The sequence below is a fragment of the Chiloscyllium plagiosum genome, unplaced genomic scaffold (assembly GCF_037043375.1).
Source record: "Chiloscyllium plagiosum isolate Xiang-an unplaced genomic scaffold, Cpla_swu_hap1 HiC_scaffold_6, whole genome shotgun sequence".
Lineage (NCBI taxonomy): Eukaryota > Metazoa > Chordata > Chondrichthyes > Orectolobiformes > Hemiscylliidae > Chiloscyllium > Chiloscyllium plagiosum.
Window position 1 is genome coordinate 67,646,792 of NW_028270144.1, and position 20,697 is coordinate 67,667,488.

At 40.0% G+C, this 20,697-nt stretch overlaps 1 protein-coding gene across 9 annotated transcripts in view; it reads left to right on the forward strand.

The window, feature by feature from the left end:
- The window catches only part of tenm4 (teneurin transmembrane protein 4), a 2,250,110-nt gene that overhangs the window by 464,613 nt on the left and 1,764,800 nt on the right, over positions 1-20,697 (forward strand). The gene's annotated exons all lie outside the window — the stretch shown is intronic.

Here is a 20,697-nt window from a genome sequence, read left to right on the forward strand (position 1 = left end):
GTGGGTGGTATTTACGGAGAGTTTCCATGACAGGAACAATCAAAGTATCCCTTACATTTGACTCAAATGAAGACTGAAACAAGGTATCATCTGCAAGCATCACCGATTCATAATTGATTTGATTGAAGGAGTTTAAACAGTGAATTTCTTTCTGAGTAGGGTAAATGTTTTATTTTGACGAGAGCTGATCAAACCACTGCCTGAGACATTGGACAATGCAGTGAGGATACGCACACTTTCCTTTATTGGTCATAGTATTGAGTACAGGAGTTGGATGGTCATGTTGCAGCTGTACAGGACATTGGTTGTTGGAATATTGCGTGCAATTCTGGTCTCCTTCCTATCAGAAAGATGTTGTGAAAATTGAAAGGATTCAGAAAAGATTTACAAGGATGTTGCCAGGGTTAGAGGATTTGAGCTATAGGGAGAGGCTGAACAGGCTGGGGCTGTTTTCCCTGGAGCATCGGAGGCTGAGGGGTGACCTTCTAGAGGTTAATAAAATTATGAGGGGCGTGGATAGGATAAATAGACAAAGTCTTTTCCCTTGGGTCGTGGAGTCCAGAACTAGAAGGCATAGATTTAGGGTGAGAGGGGAAAGATATAAAAGGGACCTAAGGGGCAACTTTTTCATGCAGAGTGTAGTACATGTATGGAATGAGCTGCCAGAGGAAGTGGTGGAGGCTGGTACAATTGGAACACTTAAAAGGCATTTGGATGGGTATATGAATAGGAAGGGTTTGGAGGGATATGGGCCGGGTGCTGGCAGGGGGACTAGATTGGGTTGGGATATCTGGTCGACATGGACGGGTTGGACCAAAGGGTCTGTTTCCATGCTGTACATCTCTATGACTCTATGACCTTCTCCCCCCAACACCACCCCCAACTTTTGATTTTTCGGAAAGATCACCTAAAAGTCAAGAGCGCAGAGCATGATCTTGGGATATGAGTGTAAGCATACAAAAGTAATTGTTGTGTCTGAAGTTGAGTAAAACGAGCAAACGCATAGTGACATTGCATTAGAAATGGGTCTCAGACATGGACATTTACTTGACAAAATGGCTATTGCAGCCTGAAGAGCAAGAAACATATGTTAAATAATAAAGCAATGACACTTAATCCATGCTTGAGCATATGTGACAATAAAATCCAAATCTTAAAAAAACAGAGAAATTGATTTTAAAATCAATCAACTGGTATTGGTGAGATGGTACAAAAAGTCAAGTGCAATGAATTTGGTTGGGACAATTGAAAGGGAGATAGTTTTTATTAAGAAAAATCCACAAAATGGAATCAGGTGAAAGGAGAGTTGGAGAACCTTTTAAGGTCAGTTGCTGCTGAGATAGTATACAATAACCAGTCAAGAATGTGGCAGTGATATTGTGCCAAACCAAGTCCTTGGTTGAGGATGTTGGCCTTTGTTTAATGGCTGCTCCAGAGCTGAAATATTAACAGTTCTAATAACTTTGATATGTTATCTATGCAATATATATTTTCAAGAAATTAGATTAGATTAGACTGGATTAGATTAACTGAACTTGTATTTTAGGAAATAAGTTAGAATCAGAGGCTGAAACTGAAGGCCCACTAGTTCAGGTGGTTTGAAATGGTACCTTTACAACCCCAGGCCAATACCAGCAGCATCAGTGGGAGGTAGAACATAAAAAGAAAGGAAAAAACAAATTGAAATTGGTTACCTTCGGATAGTCTAAGGGTCTAAAGCCGAATTGAATAAACTTTAATGAAAAGGGTCTACAACAGGAAAAGTGATACTTTACAAGCTAGTTCTGTAAGGCACACTTCAGTCGGTGTGAACCTTGAAGTAGGGCTAAAGGTATATGTCAGCAGAAATGACAGGAGAAGAAGCTTGTAAATCCTCAGACCTGTATCAGCCTGGAAAGCAGATTGAAGTGTATGAAAAGATTACTGTAGATAGAATAAAAATAAGATCTAAATGGAAGATTTATGTTTATTTTGCAAGAATGAAATGTGAACATAAGTGATTGCAGAACTATGAAGTTCAATGATTTTCTGATGCATTGGACAGACATGGGGCGGAGATCAGGCAGAGTTTGAATAGATGTGGGACAGAGCCTAGAGAGAATATCAAACAACATTCTGTTTAGCAAGTCTAAAACTGAGGTTCCTTGAGTAAATTCGGAGATGACCTACCTACCTGAGCCTGTGTTAGGAGGAGTCCTCCGAACAGTATCATGAGGCATGGTTGCAGTGATCTTAATCCCAGTAGCCAGCCTTGTAAGATTCCTGAAGTCTTAAATGCTGCAGGTACCTGAAAGTGTTCCTGTATGTAGGAATCATAGCAGCTGCCAAGGAGGTGGGCAAACACTACCTGGAAATCAAAAAGTGTTCTTAGATCACCTGAACATTATTCAAATGAAAGACCTATTGTTGATGAATTCCACATTGTTGTGATTTGGCTCCTGTCAATGCCATCAGTAGATAGTCAGTGGTACTGTGCACCTGGCAGAAATCAGCTGTGTTTCCAAATCCTACTGCCCAGGTGACAGCACTGACCTCCATACGGAAAAACACTATGAACCAGTGCAAACTTGCACAGATCAGTCGGGGCAGCAATGGTTAGCACTGCTGCCTCACAGCGCCAGGGACCCGGGTTCAATTCCCGCCTCGGGCAACTGTCTGTGTGGAGTTTGCACATTCTCCCCATGTCAGCGTGGGTTTCTTCCGGGTACTCCGGTTTCCTCCCAATTCCTTCCGGATTCCTGAAGAAGGGCTTATGCCCCAAACGTCGATTCTCCTGTTCCTTGGATGCTGCCTGACCTGCTGCGCTTTTCCAGCAACACATTTTCAGCTCTGATCTCCAGCATCTGCAGTCCTCACTTTCTCCTCGAAGATTTCCTCCCACAGTCCAAAGATGTGCAAGTTAGTTGAATTAGCCATGCTAAATTGCCCGTAGTGTTAGGTGCATTAGTCAGGGGTAAATGTAGGGGAATGGGTCTGGATGGGTTGCTCTTCGGAGGGTCGGTGTGGACTTGTTGGGTCGAAGGGCCTATTTCCACATTGTAGGGAATCTAATCTACAGAACAACCTCAGTTATCCGAACATGATGATGAATGATGAATCTTGGCAATTACAGTTGCTCTGGTGCTGTCTCCTTTCAGTCTTCAGTGCCATCTTACTGCCATAGACTAGCTGTCATGAATAGCTTCTATTGTCCACCACAGCCACCATAATTTTATTTGTGGTTTTCTGTATGTTTGCCTAGAGTCATACAGCACAGAGACAGGCCCTTCGGCCCAAACTGCTGCATGCTGATCAAAATGTCTGTCCACGCAAACCCCATTTCCCTGCATTTGGCCCATATCCTTCTAAACCTTAGCTATCCATGTATTTGTTCAAATGTCTGTTAAATGTTGTTAATGTACCCACCTCAACCACTTCCACTGGTGTCTCATTCCATATGCACATCGCTCTCTGTGTAAAAAAGTTGCCCCTCAGGTTGCCTTTTGTTCTTTCCCCTCTATCCTTAAACTCATGTCCTCTTGTCCTCGATTTCCCCAACCCTGGGAAAAAAGACTGAGTGCATTCACCCTATCCATGCCTCTCATGATCTAATACACTTCTATAAGATGCCCCCTCAGTCTCCTACGCACTAAAGAAAAAATTCCTAGCTTGTCCAACATCTCTCTATAACTCAGACCATTGAGTCCTGGCAACATCCTTGTAATATTCTTCTGCACTCTTTCCAGTTTAATAACATCCTTCCTACAGCAAGGTGACCAAAACTGAACACAATACTCTAAGAGCAGCCTCACCAACATCTTGTACAACTGCAACATAATTTCCCAACTTCTATACGTAATGCCCTGACTGATGTGGGCCAGTGTGCCAAAAGCCTTCTTCACTGCCCTGTCCACCTGTGACTCCACTTTCAGAGAATCATGCACCTGAACTCCAAGGTCCCTCTGTTCCATTACACTCCTTAAGGCCCTACCATTCACTATGAAACTCCTATCTTGATTTGACTTTCCAAAATGCAAGACCTCACACTTATCTATATTAAACTCCATTTACCATTTCTTGGCTCACTTCCCCAGCTGATCAAGGTCATGCTGCAATTTCTGATAACCTTCCTCACTGTCCACAATACACCCTATTTTAGTATAATTTGCAACCTTACTAACCATGCCTTGTACATTCTCATCCAAATCATTGATCAGACAACAAACAGCAATGGGCCCAGCACCGACTGCTGAGGCACACCCCTAGTTACAGGCTTTCAGTCCGACAAGCATCTCTCCACTATTACACTCTGCTTCCTACCATCAAGCCAATTTTGTATCCAATTTGCCAGCTTGCCCTGGATTTCATGCAATCTAACCTTCCAGAGCAGCCTATCATGTGGAACCTTATCAAAGGCCTAACTGAAATCCATATAGACAATGTCTACTGCCCTACCCTCATCAACCTTCCTGGTCACTTCATCAAAGAACTCTAACAAATTTGTGAAACATGATCTTCCATGCACAAAGCCATGCTGACTACTCCTAATCAAACCCTGATTTGGGGACACTGGTGTCGGGCTGGATGTACAAAGTTAAAAATCACACAACACCAAACCTATAGTCCAATAGGTTTATTTGGAAGCACTAGCTTTCGGAGCGCTGGTCATTCATTGGGTGATTGTGGAGAATAAGGTTGTAAGACACAGAATTTATAGCTAAATTTGATGTAACTGAACTTATATAATAAAAAAGACCAGGTTGTTTGTTAAGTCTGTCATCTTTTAGAATGACCATGTTGGCTTCAGTTCTTTTATGTGTAAATCGCAAAATGTTTTTAAAAAGTTACATTCTCAAGTGAACTTTAACAATTGGTGTCATGTCAGCCCAGATAAGATATTGAAGGTGTTAGCTCCCTGTGAAGCTGTCTGTACCAAATGGTCAAACTGATTTTAATCTAAAAGACGGATTTACAGAATCTTACATGGATTCATGCAGTTTTTGAGCAAAGTAAAATGTAATTCTGCAAGTACAGATTCACCCCACAAACTTATATGTGTATGTGTACATGTGAGAGAGTGTGCGTGTGTGGGGGGGGATGGAGGGAGGTTAGTTGGGAGGGTTATGAGTGTCTGTGAGAGGGGGTGTATGTGTGTGAGTGTGAATGTAAAGGGGTTTAAGTCTGTGAGAGGGTGTGTGTGGGAGTGTATGTGTGAGTGTATGAGAGAGAATCTGACTGTGTGTGCTTGGAAAGCACAGCAGGTCTGGAAAAGCACAGCAGGTCAGGCAGCATCGAAGGAGCAGGAGAGAGTCGACATTTTGGGCATAAGCCCTTCATCAGGAATGGGGGTGTTGGGGAGGAGAGCTGAGAGATTAATAGGAAGGAGGAGTGGGGATAGGAACAAGGTAGCTGGGAAGGCAATAGGTAAGTCCAAGTGGGGGGTGATGGTGATATGTCTCTGGCAGCCTACTCAACTCAAACATCTACTTCAAACCCACTAACTCCCACAAGTACCTGGACTACACCTCCTCTCATTCCCCCTCCTGTAAAAATACAATCTTTTACTCCCAATTCCTCCGCCTAGGCCGTATCTGCTCGCAGGGCATCCCAGATGGCCTCCTATTTCGAGGACCATACTTTCTCCACCCATGTGATCAACAATCCTCTCCAGCGCATCTCCTCCACTTCCCATACTTGAACCCCACCTCTCCAACTGCAACAAGGATAGAACCCCCTTGGTCCTCACCTTTCACCTCACTAATCTCCAGATATAGCGCATTATCTTCCACCATTTCTGCCACCTACATTCAGACCCCATCACCACTGAAATACTTTCCTCTCCACTCCTATCAGCATTCTGCAGTGACCATTCCCTCTGCTACTCCCTCGTTAGGGCCACCTCCCACCATCAACCCACCCTCCACTCTCAGCATGTTCCTTTGTCACCACAAGAGGTATAAACCTGTGCCAACACCAACCTCTCACCTCCAGTCAAGGCCCCAAAGTATCCTTCCATATCTAGCAGAGATTTTCCTGCAAATCTAAACACCTCGCCTACTGTGTCTGTTGCTCTCGATATGGTCTCCTTTACCTCGGGGATACAGGATGCCAACTTGAGGAATTTTTCAGGGAACATCTTTGGGGCACACACGCAAAACACCTTCAGCGCCCTGTGGCTGAACACTTCAACGTACACTCCCCTACTCTGCCAAGGACATCTCCCCTCCCCCCACCTCATCCCAGATCCAACCCTCCAGCTTGGCACCACCCTCTTGAACTGCCCTCCTGTCCATCTTCCTTCCCACCTATCTGCTCCACCTCCCCTCCAAACTGTCACCGTCATGCCCCCACCTCCATCTACCTATCACCTTCCCAGCTACCTTTACCCCATCCCCACCCCTACCCTTCTGTTTATTTCTAGGCCCTCTTCCCCTACCCCACCCCCCCACCCCACCCCACAATCCTGATGAAGGGCTTATGCCTGAAATGTCGACACTCCTACTCCTCAGCTGCTGCCTGACCTGCTGTGCTTTTCCAGCGTCACACTTTTCAACTCTGATCTGACACTTGTCACTTTCTCTCTGTATCATGCGAAATGCTACTGCCAGAACTGAAATAGAAAATTAGACTCTGGATTATGCCCACCCTTTTTAAAATTGGTCTGCGATAGAGTTAGGTTTAAGGTTAGACCTCATTATAATTGATGAAAGTAAACTGAATGTAATAATGTAAATCGCACTAAAGAGTGATAATTCCCTTGCATTGACTGTTTCTCATCCTAAAATGATCACTGAAATCTGATCTTCTAAAGCTCCATCAACTCAGAAACCATTCCTTTAGATTGAAAAATTGGCCTTGACATGCCCTACTGTAGAATGGTGATAGAGCACTAACATGTATTATTGAAAAGTAGTCTCATCTGTAATTAAGGATGGAAGGACTCCTGAACACTGTATTTTGTTTTCAGAAAGCCAGCATGGATTTGACCATTTTTGATGAGCCTTATTGAACTTTTGATTAAAATAATGCCTAAATGGATGTCTTTGGATATTATTTATGTTTACATCTAAAAATAATTTTAAAATGTTGTTCTTGACAGTTTGTTTGCTAATGTTTCAATCCCTGGTATTGAAGCAAATTATTGACCTTTTCAGGACGTTGCCTAAGCGGCAGGAGTCAGAGAGTACTGATAATGAAACTACCAGACTTTGAATTGTGTTTTGCTTTCTCAACTACACAGAATATTTCTGAATGTTTTCGATGTTGAGATAAAGAACCCACTATCAAAATTTGTAGATGATGAGCATTGAAAGCAACGTCGACAGAACCACAAAAACACAAAGAGTTGTGAATCATTTCAGTGAATGGGCAACATCACAAATCAAATTCACTGTTGTGATAAATCATTTATTTTTATTCTGAAATGGATAAACACTGTGCTGACTAACTGATGAAACATGAGAAGTAATGGAAGTGTAAAGACATAGGTTTATGTATATCAATTGTTAAACTGCAAGAATAGACACATAAACAAAACAAAAAGGTTAACAGAAATCTGGCTTTTATATTTAGAGGAACAGATTACAAGGCCCTGGTGGTATTAAACCTTGTACGTTGTTTTCAGTTCTGGCCACCATATTCTAGGCAAGATAATTGTCCTTCAAGGGAGTGCACATCACTTAAGAATGTACAAAGAGCTGAAGTAGGCCATTGGGCTCTTCAAGCCTGCTCTTTAATAATATCATGGCTGATCTAATTGCAACCATAAATCCACATTCCCGCCTCCCACTGATAACTATGCACTCCTTGCTTAAAAAGAATCTATCCACCTTTGCTGTAAAAATATTCCAAGATTCTGTTCCTTCTGGCTTTTCAAGAAGGGATTTCCACCCATTTAAGATCCTCTGAGAGAAAAAGGATATCACCTCATCTCTCTCTTAGATGAGCAACTCCGTTTTAAACAGTGATCCTTAGTTCTAGATCCTTTTTTTAAGAAGAAGTGTTCTCTCCACACCGACCCTTTCAACACCCCTCAATATCTTAAATGTTTCAAACAAACCACCTCTTGGTCTTCAAAACGTCAGTGGATACAAACTCAGCCTGGCCAATCTTTCCACATAAGACAATCTGACCATAACAATTTTCAGTATGGTACACTTTCTGTGAACCATTTCCAATGCTTCCTTAAAGAAGGAGAACATTACTATACAGAGTAATCCAGGCGTGGTCTGGATAACTGAAGCATAAAATCCCTATTTGTTTCATTAATCCCAATCACCATAAATGATAACATTCTATTATCTTTCCTAATTATTTGCTGGACATGCATGTTATACTCATGCAGGAAGATCACCCAGATCTTTCTGTATCACAGAGATCTGCAATCTCTTATCACTTAGATAGTATGTTTAGTTTTATTCTTCCTGCCAATATGAGTAATTCATACTATCCCACATTATATTCTATTTGTCAGATCTTTGCCTCCTTACTTGACCTGTCTGTACGTTTCTCTAGCCACCGCCCCTCCCCCGTTATGTCTTCTTCACAACTTGCCTTCTTCACAAATTATCTTTTTCATCAGCAAATTTGGCAACTAATCCTTCCATCCTTTCTATCCACATCATTTATACAAATTGAAAACACCTGACGTTCCAACACTAATTCTTATGGCTTACCAATCATCATGTCTTGCCAACCAGAAAAAGAGCACATTTTATCTACTCTTTGCTTCCTATTAGGCCAATCAATTTTCTCTCTGAGTCAAAAAGCAACACTGGCCCGAATTCTATTTTCTGCAATAAACTTTAATGTAGCACTTTGTCAAATGCTATCTGGAAATATAACTACAATATATGCACTGGTTCCCCTTTATCACAGGACTTCATTTATCTGTGTAAACAAGATTTACCCTTCACTAAACCATGTTGACGTTGCCTAATTACCTTGAACTTATTTGAGAACCCTGCTATAAATTCTTTAATAGTAACTTTCTAACATTTTAGATGATCAGCTAACTTTTCACCCTCTTGCTTTACAAACAATTACCTACCTCTGCTGTAAAAATATTCCCAAACTGCATTTCCATTAGCTTTTCAGGTAGGGACTTTCTCATGTTCATGACCCTCTGCTTTTGTGCTGTCTGTCTCCCTCCCTTTTTGAATTAAAAAAAGTTACATTTGTTATTCTACAATCTAATGAGACCTTTCCAGAACCTAGGAAGAAATGGAAAATTAAAACCAAGGATTAATGATCTCACATGCCATTTCTTTTAAGACCCTAGGGTGAAATCTATCAGGACGTAGACACTTGTCCGTCCACAGTCCAACAACTTAGTCAGTACTATCCCAAATGCAAAAATCGTTAAAACCTGTAAATCATTCAACAGATCTAATGTACCTCAAAATAGCCCTTCAGCATGACCACAGAATTCATTTTCAAGTTTTAGTTTTTATTTTCTAATTTTCCTTCTGGAATGCCTCCAATGATTATAATTTTCTTGAGTTTCTGCTGCCTTCTATTTTCTGATATATTGCTGCTTCTTATTTATATCCTCTGCAGTGAAGACTGATACAAAATAGCTATTCAATTCATCTCCCATCTCTTAATTTTTCATTATCAGTTTGATGGATTCAATTTTTATTGGACCATTGCTTATTTTGTTCATATTTTTCATAGATATTTGTAGAACCTCTTACTATCTGTTTCTGCATTTCTGGCTAGTTTTCTTTCATATTCTAATGTTTATCTCCCTGTAGTTTTTTTGATATTCTTTGCTGCCTTTTATATTCTGAACAATCTTATGTACTACCTCCTGTTTTTGCAGTTGTTATGCTTTTTGCACAATTATATACATTTTCTTGAAGTTGATACTGTCTTTCACCTATTTAGCTGCCATTAGATGTTTGGTCCATCTCTTGGGTATCTTCTTATTTGTTGGAATGAATCTAATTTAAACATCTTTACTGACCTGTTCTGTAATCTAACTGTCATTCAATTTACCTGCTGTGTTTTCACACCCTCGTAATTACCTTTATTTACATTGGAAATGATAGGCTAGGACACATTCCTCTCTTTCTGAACTGAATGTAAATTTTAATCATATCATGGTCACTGAGGGTTACCTTCACTATGACATCATTGATTAATCCTGTCTCATTGCATGATGCCAGTTCTGGTACAGAATATCTCCAATTAGCTCAATAACATAGTGTTCTAAGAAATTAAACACTCTATGTGCTCTTTATCTCAGCCACCTTCCCTTACCACTTTTCCAGTCTATTTGTAACAGGCTGCAGTAGGAGAGGATGACAATGAAGGCAGATTTTGAACAGGGGAGCTTGGAGGAGTCAAGAAAACACTTTTGCACCTAACTGATCCAGGAGCAGAAGTGTTAGCTGGCACTCAGTTTATCTATGAGTGTCTTGCTGAGGCATGTGAGGTGATCAATGTCTCTTTCTTCATTTGGATCTTCATTTCACAGAGGCTGGAAATCCCTTAACATCCAGCTCTCCCTTTCTATCCTCAGTCATACTTTTTATTGCCTGGTAGTTTGTGACCAAATTGCAACAGGGAATTTGGGAATATATGATGTTGGTGTCAAATATATTAAGAGATATCCAGACATCCTTGGAAAACATGTATGATGACTGTATGAGTGGTGCATTATGAGAATGGCAGGTGGAGCTCAGGGGATTTTGACCTTGTTCCATCCTCAAGGTGTATCATTCTGTATGGGATCTTAGAACTGTTTGCATAGCACGGAATTGGGTTAACCTTTTACTCTCCCGTACAATCACTGATCATGAAGACTCATGCCATCTATCTCCAACTGATCAACATAAGAACTTGCTAGAGTATAACATGTGGCAGAACTCCCATTTTGTGTAACTCTTAAAACTGTTCACTTTGTAAGCTCTTCTTAGTACTTCTGCACATGCAAAACACATGCCTACAATGTAGACAATCCATGCTGTGAACAGTAAACTCTAGTGTTTTTCTGCTTACTGAAAAGCATGTTCTAGACAGCTTACTTGTCTGATTATTGCCTCGGATGAATAGAAAACTTGATATAATTAATCCCACAAATGAAAATACTTTTCAAGTCTAAGAATTGTAAACATAAAGTAAACGGGGCAATGAAGGTAGCAGTTCTGAGCAGGACTGGCCAAGCTTAAATTATGGTAACTCCTGTTGGGCTATCTGAGTGCAGTGAAACAATGGTAGAAAACAAAAAGAAACAATCAAATAAAGTAAGGACTGATTGGCATTGAAGATAATGGGTTATATATGTTATAAAAAGACAAGTGAAATAATGATATGTGAGACATATTGGTTGTAACTGAATGTGGGATTACTATGACTAAATTCATGATTGCTTAGATAGTGAGATGTTTACTGTATTTATTTTAAAATGCTGTAATAGTATGCATGCAGGTCCTCTTGAAACTATTCTTTTACTCACAGTCCCTTTATAAAGCATTTTTAAAAATATGTGGTACTCTGAAATTTAGGATAGTTATGAAAAAAGAAGTTAGTTAATTTGGAACAAATGTTATTATTGATCTGCAAATGCAAGCATGTAATAAAAGCACAGCATCACTGTCTAAAATTGTTTGTGACAATCATTTTCAACAAAGTGTTGTAAGATGTTACATCACAGAAACAGGCCATTAGGTCCATCAAATTTGCACTGTGATTTTCTCCATATGAGACATCTCATTTAATCCACTCTCCCGCTTATTCAGCATGCCTTCTAATTTTCTTCCTTGACAGGGTTTCTTTTTTGAAGAATTTATGGCATCTGCCATGAAACTAATACCAAAGGAAATAAATGAAAAATAGCGCAGCATTAATTTACGATAGATATCAGGCACATTGTCTTTACTGAAAGAAATGATCAATATTTAAAATGACTTCTGAATTAAAACAAAAGATGAAAAATATTGAAATCCAAGTTGCCAAGATTTATTTTGTTCAGTCTTGTGTTCTGACAGATGCAGAAACTAGCACTATGTTTAAATTTCCAATTCAGGTTATCTACATAGCTAAAATTTTCATTCCAAGTAATGTGTTTTATTGCAAACAGAAGTGAAAATATTAACAGCAATATCTGAGTCATGTAGCAGCAAGGCTGCTAGTAAACTATGCTCAAAAGCATTTCTCCAAACAACTCCTTTTTTATCATTAAAACACATGCGTGCATTACAATTTGCAGCCACTAGTTACCCAATATTCATGGTCAACAAAGAAAATTATTATTCATGAGCAAAACTGTGATAGTCTGGTCCACTTTCATCAGTATTTGCACTTTCATTTTATCCATTATCTCAAAAGTGTTCATATCTTTAAATGACGTGCATGTGAGCTATCATTTTGCCAGGTATCTGCTCATTCCTCGATAGTATTCCTTCCCTGGGGAATTTCAGACACATGATGAATACTTGATCATATCACTATTTCAGATTCAATGACTCAACAGGGTTCATGATATCCAGGTTGAGCCGCTGTTGATTTGATTTGAGTGAAAGCTGTTTCTTGATATGTGCCACAATACTGTTGCACATCCTTAGCAGTCAACATGCGTAGATGTTCAAACACCAGAGACAAATTAGGCAATAACTTTGCTAAATAATTCACAAATCCAACAAATTGCCACACTGCTTTCACATCCATTGATTATTGCATCTCGGTTTCACTTCTTATCTTGTCAGCACCTGGGTGAAGGCCTTTTCCTATCAGGACATGACCTGCATTCTTGACTCCAAGCATTTCCAACTGCATTCTTTGATCTTGTGATGTTTACTTTGGTACTATTGTCGAGCACTGGTAACATTAAACAGTATGTCCAACCATCTATATCTCCCAAATGATGTCCAGGATCTGTTTAGAAAACTCTGCTTTCATCCAGCTTCACTTACAAGCCGTTCTTCACATAGATGGTAGTAAACACCATTGTTTTTGGCATTAATATAAAACAAAGAACTGCGAATGATGCAGATCCCAAGGAAAGGCAGCAGCATCTGTCAAGAGAAAACAGAGTTAACATTATAAGTCCAATGACCCTTTGTCATTTTCTGATTAACTGTTTTTCTCTCCAAAGGTGCAGCCAGACCATATGAGTTTCTCCAGCACTTTCTGTTTTTGTTTTTCTTTGCCAAGTTAAGGTGAACAATTTTCGATGATGGCAAGTGGTAGTGAGATCTCCTCAAAGATGCATTCCAATCTTTTGAATCTATCTATGTTGTCACCGTATCAAATTTTTCATTGATGTAATGCTGCTAATCCATGCTGTAGGAGTTGGCATTTTCTTGATTACTCCCTTTTCTTCCAGCTCTTTTATCTTGTCCTTCAGGATGTACATGAGAGCAGCTGTAATTGTCCTTAGTAGATGCTGAGTTGTTCCCACACACCAGAAAGACACTCAAAACCTGTGAAAATATCTTTTCTAACCTTCTAGAATCTGTTCAGTGGTAAGGCTTAATGACCCAAGGATGCTGCATATCCTTTATGTACATGTAGGTTACCAGTCCAAGCTTTAGACTTCAATTGAGATGAATAGATTTTAATTAATTTCTACTGTCTGGAATTTCAGATCTTCATCCTCCTTAATGCATTGAGCTCTCAACTTTGTTTGTCCTCTTGGGATGAGTATTGTGCCATTGTATCGCCTCGACCTTGCCTTTGACAGCTTCACTTTTGTGTCACCATCTTTAGCTATTTCACGGAAGTCTGGAAAGCATGTGAAGCACTCATGGCTATCTAATATTTCACATCAACTGGCTATTCTTTTCCAGTCACGATTCCAACAGTCACAAACCATTTATCATTTTCAGACTTGACAATGCCAATTTGACATATGGTGTAAAATGTTTCATCAGAATAATTATCTCATCTCCCTCCAGCAGCCATCTTATAAGCTTGATGTGCTCCTTTCTAGATTAATATTTGCACAAAGTGATACAGTTTCTCACCGTTAGAGTTTTCTCCATGCTGGACACGTTTCATTTTATTTAGTGTGATGAGCTTCAAAATATTTATATTCTGTTTTTTGTGCTTGAGTTTCATTCTGACTTTTTCCAATTCAGTCTTTCTTCTTTTTTTGCCTCCAATATGTTGCTCTCACTCAGCTTGGAATGTCTCTCAGTTTAATACAAAGCCTCATATATATTCTCCCATTAATACAATCTAACTGATGATTGACAACCTAGGAGCTTCTACATATTGCTAGCTTTCTTCAGATTAAGTTTCTCCTCTTTTTAGCAGACAAACTCTCACAATGAGATCTCTTAACTATGAAGTCATCCTTTCTGTCATGAGTTTGTCTTTCCGTTGTTCAAAATCTCACATATCAACTGGATGCATCAATATTATCAAATAGTGATCAAATATATGCCACTGCTCTGAAATTAAATACATAGATAACATTAATAGAAGATTAAAATTTTATCTTCAAAATTTAAAATCTCAAGGCCCTTCAGAGGGATTTAGACTGTAAAACAACCTTTAGCTTTTTTTTCAGTTCTAATAACAGAGTTGCAACTCTTATCTTCCAAGTTTATTTATCAAATCTGAGACTAATTTGTAGGGTGCCACTGAGAGTGGAAACAAAAATCTAATGACTCCACCCGCCTTTCATTTCCACTTTAGCTGGAATGGAAATTTAGAAGCCATCCAGACTCACCCAATGTTTCCAATTCACAGACTGTAGTTTTAATAGTAGCTAGCTATTTCACACATCTAAAAATTCACTCAGTCTCACCTTGTAATTTCTTTTGTTTTTGAAATATATTTTTATTAGAAAAAATATTTTTTGAATATTACAATAATTACAAAACCAAACAATTCAAACCAATGTTAAAAAAACAAACCCACTAATGACATAGATAAATAAATATTATCTAATAACTAAGCTAAGAAAGGAAAATCTTAATAATAACCATAACACAGCTCAGCGAATCAAAGCAATAGCCCTCCATCATTGAGCGCGTATTTTTATACATATTCATGTTTGTAGTAACTCCCCTCTGGATACCAGATTCATTACATAGAATTGCCATGGCTATATAAAGGCTCTTATTAGTATTGGGGACAAATCTGTACCCAGATAGTCCAAAAAGGGCTGCCACATCTTGTAGAAATTCTCAGTTGTATGGTGCACTATACTCATAAGAAGGTCCAAGGGGATGTGATCCATGACTAACTTACACCAGCCTGCCAGCCCGAGGGGATTTTCTGACACCCACCTAATAGAATATTCTTTCATGCACAAAAAAATGAGGATACTGAAAAGGCTTTTTTTGTGTGCATCTAATGAAAGTGAATTAACAAAGCTGAGAAGAAGAGATACTGGTTCCATCTCCACCTCTGTTCCCAAGGCCTTCTGTATTTTGCCTACCACAGCACTCCAGTATGCCCGCAGTCTGTGGCAGGACCAAGGACAATGAGTAATCGTGCCCATGCTCACTTCACATTTAGGACACACTGGAGCTTCTCATTTCTGATAATGTTCAAGGAATGTATTTCATGGTTGCTACAAACTAAACTGAAAGAGTCACCAGAAAGGCAGAGGCCACATGACTCCAGCAAGCTAGCTAATTCATTACGTACAAATGCATTGCAGCAAACGGTTTTGTTTTTCAGTATGTTTGTTTCTCCACAGATAGTTCACTTACATAAATCCATGAGGCACAAATTCCTGGACCATTCAAAGATGCAATTGCATAATAATGCAAATTAAGTAAAACTTGAATCTTGAACAATGCCAAGTATATAAAAGCAAAATATTTTGAAAGCTGCAAAATTTGAAATCAAAATGGGGATTTCTGGAGAAACTCAGCAAGCCTGGTAGCATCCATGGAGAGAGAAACAGTGTCAACATTTCAAGTCTAAGTTGACTGTTCTTCAGAACTTTAGACCTGCTCAGTTTCTCCAGCACTTAGTGTTTTTAGTGTAAACTAAACTTCTGTTAATCCTTTTAGGCCAGTCCTTTCAAGTTTCTTCAGTAACTGTATACGTTTCCTAAAACAGCATGAATGGCAAGTTTTCACCACAGCTAACAACAGAGCAGGTTCTACTCAACCAAATATTATGTACAAAGATGGGATTAATGAATGACCTCATAGCCACTATCACATGAGGTATACCACATGCTGGAATGTAGGAAAGCTGGTGAATGTACTGTACTTAAATTTTAAAAAGGCATTTAATAAAATGTTGTATCAAAGATTAATGTTGAAAATCATTCATGAGATCGAGTATCCGCATGGATAGAAGATTAGCTGGCTAAAAGGAAGCAGCGACTAAAATTAAGTGAGTCTTTTCTAAATTTTGCAAAGTGGAAGAAGTTATGAACCATTGAGATCAGTGCTGGGATCACAACTGTTTATGGTTAATATCAATTACTTGAATGAAAGGACTGAAGATTTGGTTGCTAAATTTGCTGATGATGGAAAGCCAAGAGTTGAGTAAATTGCAAAGAGGACAAGGAGGTTACAAAATAATGAGATTACAAAACAAATATGGCCAGATTAGTTAAGCAGGCAATCATTTGGCAAATGGGATATAATGTGTGAACATGTGAATTTGTCCTTTTTTGCTTGAAGAATTTAAAAAATTATCTAAATGGTGAGAGTTTGCAGAGGTTTGTGATGCAGAAGAACTTGGGTCTCTCAGTGCATGACATTCAGATACAACCAATAATTAAGAAAGTGAATACAAATTTATAATTTCTTGCTGGGGGACTGATTACAAAAGTAGCCATAAGTTTAAAAGTCACACAACACCAGGTTATAGTCCAACAGGTTTAATTGGAAGCACACTAGCTTTCGGAGCGATGGACTATAACCTGGTGTTGTGTGATTTTTAACTTTGTACACCCCAGTCCAACACCGTCATCTCCAAATCAAAAGTAGCCATGTTATGCTGTTGGTTTATAGGGCACTTGTGGGACCACATCTAGAGTAGCCTGCTATTTAAGGAAATATATCAGTGCATTTTAAACGGTTCAGAGAAAGTTTACCAGATAAATAGCCATACTGCATGAGTTGCCTTATGAGAAAAGAATGTACAGGCTAAACTTGTACCCACTGGAGTTTGGAAGAGTAAGAAAATTGATTGAAACAAATAAAATCACAATGGGTTTTGACACAGTGCCTGAGGAAAAGATGTTTCCTGAATGGGAGAATCTGGAATGAGGGATCACTGTCTAAAATTAAGGGTTCACTCACTTAAAACAAAGATGATGCAAAATTATTATGAAATCAAGGGTTGATCTTTCTTTAGAATGCTCTCCCTGAAAAGGTTGTGGATGAGAGTGTATGAATTTTTTTAAGGTAGAAGTGGATAGTTTCCTGGTAAGCAAGGAAACGAACAGTTATCAGTGACAGGTGGAAATGTAGATCTGTGATCTTATTAAGTGGTGCAGCAGATCTGAGGGGCCAAATGGCCAACTCATTTGTTCAGATATACCTCTGAACAGAAGCTTACATTTTGGAGTTTAAGTCTGGAGGAGCCCTGGAAGTCAGAGTCACTCCTGCTTTAGGAGAAGATTGAGCTTGCTCACATAATCACACAGTTCTCAATTTATCGTAGCTGCCTGTAAGTTTTTTGTGTATAACAGCAGGGACATGCAGGAAATTCTCACCCCCATTGGTACCTTCCAGTGTTGAAGGGCCGATTTAAACAGCTCCTGGTCACCCCTTCACTCTCTACAAGCCTGCAGTGATGCTTAGTCTGTGTTGGTCACCTCTACTCCACCCCCAGAGATGTGCAAGTCAAAGCAAACATTGGCTCCAAGCTTTAGCAATGCCTCCTTCTCCATTGCTCCAGGTCATTGTATAAAGGTAGAAGATCCACTTCTCCAAGGACAGCAACTGCAAGCCGTCCAGTTTACCCAAGGCAGGTGAGCTCAGTCCTGGGACCCAATTATTTCCAATATATATTAATGATTTAGATGATGGAAGTGAATGTATTAGCACCAGTTTTGTGGAGGACATAAATATATGTGGGAAGTAAAGCAATGAGGATGATGGGTAAAAACTTGGCAGTTGGAAAATAATTTGGAAAAATGTGAGGTTGCAGACTTTGGCAAGAAACATAAAAGAATAGATCTTATTTAAATTGATAATAACTGCAGAAAGCTACAGCATAGAGGGATGAAGGATAATGCTTCCCCTCAGATTCTCTTTTGCAAGCAACTGGACGATGCATTGAGATGATGGGATCCATGAAAGTTGTGGCACAACTTCAGACACAAAAGTATCTTCAGCATCCTATAGCACAGTAACATCAGCCAAAGTAACTCAGGAAGACCTTCCTGGTGAACCACCTTCATAGAAACGAGTTGCATGAAATCATCTTTCACTGTCTTTCACTGAGTGTAAATGCTTTGATGCTGCTGACTCAAATACCCCCCCCAAGATAAACCCCCCCCCCCCCCCCCCCCCGCCCATTAACCTGGAAATGCTGGTTCAGGCTGTGATCTTTCAACCTAGTTCATGCCTTTAATAACAGTTAAGGTTACAAATGGTTGGAAGCCTTCACAAAATCCAGTTCTCCCTCTTTCAATCATTACAAAGTTTATGCTTGTATGTGCACAATGAAAGGTTGGTTATTATATTGCTCGCACAGGATTATACACCATGTATTGCTAAGGATGGCTGCCCTCTTTACTTTATTCTTATGGCTGGAGCTAAAATGACAGCTGATCGTGAAAAGTGAACACATATTTACAGATGTGAAACTTACTTACAATGAATGATTCCAGCTCAATGCGACAGTCTCCTGTTTTGGCAGCCTCATCCAGGAAGATGGTCTCGGCTTGGTATGGTGGTCACCAGGTTTGGTGGTCTTGTCCCAGCACGAAGGTCTTGCTGATATAGAAGTCTTCTTCAGCAGCAGTTGTGGGTGCTCCAGCAGCCTGGTGTGGTGATCCCACACAGTCCTGGTGTGGTCTTGCGTGTGGCATTGAGGTCTCATTTTGGAGAGTTGTATTCCAGCTTGAAATTGATCTGACATGAACTCTGTCTTAATTTTGACTTCTTTCTTCTTGTCTATGAAATCTGTAATTAATATCGATGCCATGGTGTGGTGACTTATAGAACTTATCACTGCATATTTCTTTGTAAAAATACACGTGACAATAAATTGCTATTCATTCTGTTCAGTCAATGAAGTGTCACCCGCGCCACCTCTCATCAAATCATCTTCTTTCTTTCCCTCCCCACTGTGTTGAGGTGAAGTTTCAACTGGTATGGAGGGAGCCTGCCCTCTCATGACGTTTGTTGGTTTAGAGATCTGGGTGGGTGACTCTGGGTCGATGTGACTAGAGGACCCAGCCATGCTGAGTGTATCCTGCCCAGAGGCGGGTTTATCCTCCTCAGTTTCAACTCCCACAAGGTTCAGAGTGGCAGGCAGGGTGAAGGTGGAAGGCCTGGCCACCTCTGGAGTGTCCTAAGTGGAGACTTCTGGGAGTGGAGGTGTCACTATGCAGTTTTTAAAAAACATTTCTGGCTTCATTATGTTTCCTGTGAACGTCCCTTACCCCCATTACCTTGCTGTTGGTTCTGGGTACCAATGGTTCAAATGACAGAGTGCACGTCTGTGGAGGCAGTTATATGTTCGTATATGAGAAACAGGATGGTACAGATAGCACTAATTGATTTTTCCAACCTTCAAGTCAGTTTGCTAGGTGCTTCCAAGGAACTGGTCTGCTGCTCCTTTGTGTTTGCTTGTGCATTTGAATGCAGTTGTGAATGGCCAAAACAATGGGTTCTGCTCCTCCCTGGAGCTGAGCAAGTACAGAGACCTAGAGTGCTTTTCAGCTGCAGAGATATGGCAGGAATGTGCTCACCAGCATTTGGTCCCAATTATCCTCCACCTAATGTACCCATTGAACTCTCAGTATCTGAGCTAGTGGAAGATGCAAGTGGCAGCCTTACCAGTGCTTCCTCTGAAGAATAAGTGGCTCCTTGCTTCTTTCTTCATGAGGTCTGTACAGATGCTATTTGTGGCTGCAGGAGATGAGTTGCAAAGCAGGGCAGAAATTTGAATACGTTAAGAATACATGGCAATGGGAGAGTAGCACAGCACTTGATAATTAATCTCACTTCATTAATGGGATATGGAAGTCTTCACGCAGCAACACAGCCAGTCTTTATCCTCTTGTACTAAAGCAAAGATCCTCTCTCTGTAGTGGGTAAGGAGACAGGGGTCTGGCAACTCACCAGCTGCACTGGCTCACTCCATCCTTTTGTGGGCTCCTTCTTCTTGCAACATAACAAAGAGAGGGATTGAGTGAGATGGAAGTGGCAGGGCACAGATGTTCATGTTGGTGCATCAAAAAAAGTTTCTACTGTTGCATTGGATTTGGAGAAAAGAGTTTCCTGACAAGGATAAGAAATTAAAACCCTTTGTGTAATTTCTATCATCAGTACGTGTTGGGAAAGGGGGAAAGGATGTTGAGGTGCCCCAAGAGATTGAATAGGCATTACAAAGGGCATGCAGAGCTTGCAGTATGCTGTGGAGTTATGAGTGGTAAGAGTTAGTGAAGGAGGATGCTGAAAGCATTATTGAGAGTGGAGATTGAGAGCCTTGGTGGCGGACGGGTTAAATAGCAGAGTTAGAGTGTGAGGTAGCAGAGTGAAGGTGTGGAAATTACCTTATTGGTGACTTGGGGAGCTAACTTCCTTTTCTCAGCCATCTCTGGGAATATTCTTTATA